Consider the following 1,220-nt stretch of genomic DNA (forward strand, 5'->3'; position numbering starts at 1 on the left):
CCAGAACCTGAACCACAACCAAAACCAGAACATGAGCACCATCCTGCTCACCCGACTCATCATGACTATGAAAACATGAAGAACAAGTTCATGAATGAACTGGAACATCTTCCATGTAAGTACCTACACTTAGCCCTACATTAAAATAAAAGGGCAAGACTTAAAAAAAAAAAGCACAAAATTAATAGAGTAGGTATAGATCAGACATTTAATTTATAAATAATTATATGAAGTTCACTCACTGCTTGGTTATTCAATTTCATTAAAATACAGAATACACTGATTTTGTTGTGATTGTGTAACCTCACAGGAAACAATATCATTCTTCATTTTCATTTTCTTCTGACTCGTTATCGGCATTTGATGAGAAGTCAGATTACATAAAAGGAGCACTTTGATTTATAGTTGTTGTTCAGCTTTACAGATGATAATTTCAAATTAAAAGTATATTGAATTGATGTGACACAACACTAAGCGACAATTGTCCTGTGTGATTTATGTCCTGTACCTGTTTCCATGGAGACTGACCAGCTCTCTGTTCTCTGTAGTGCCGATGTGGGCTGTAGCAGCCAGCGTAGTGGTGGTTCTCGCCCTTGTGGCTTGTTTTACATATTGTATTTTCAAGAAATTCTTCGGCAAGAAGAAGAAATCCAAGAAAGCTAGAGAGAGGAAGAGAGCAGGACGGAGAAAAATAGAAGGGACAGAAGGAGAGGGTGAAGGAGAACAAAAGGTGCAAGAAGAAATACACAAATACAACCTCAATTTGAAAGTTTTTTTAATCATGTTATAAAAAAAAAAAAAAAAGGTAACACTTTACAGCAAGGTCTTTGTAACGGAAGAGGTCTGACGCAACAGGTTAGTATATCAATCAAGTTTATTTTGCTCAGAGAGTACGGGTGTAGGATCAAGGTGATGACACGGTGAGTGTATAGTTTGTAGAACAGTTTAAAGGATATGATGAGTGGAATGATCGGAGTCCTTTCCTTTACAGGAGCTGGAATGCACACGGGAAGAGCACACACCTCAGCGATCCAGGAACTAGGAGGAACAGGAGACACTTGGAGACACTAGGAGGAACACAGGAGGTAAGTAATGCAGAAAGTATTCAAATGGAAGCAGTAGTAAAGTCAGAGAGTCCTCTACGTGTGTATGAGACCGGACAATGAGGGTGTCTGAGGTGTGTGCTTTTATGCAGGCTGGTTGATGAGGTGCTTGATTAG

General features: G+C 39.0%; 1 pseudogene; it reads left to right on the top strand.

The window, feature by feature from the left end:
* The window catches only part of LOC107655801 (synaptotagmin-2-like), an 11,286-nt pseudogene that overhangs the window by 44 nt on the left and 10,022 nt on the right, over nucleotides 1–1,220 (top strand).

This window comes from Sinocyclocheilus anshuiensis, unplaced genomic scaffold, assembly GCF_001515605.1.
Source record: "Sinocyclocheilus anshuiensis isolate Anshui unplaced genomic scaffold, SAMN03320099.WGS_v1.1 scaffold1185, whole genome shotgun sequence".
Classification (NCBI taxonomy): domain Eukaryota; kingdom Metazoa; phylum Chordata; class Actinopteri; order Cypriniformes; family Cyprinidae; genus Sinocyclocheilus; species Sinocyclocheilus anshuiensis.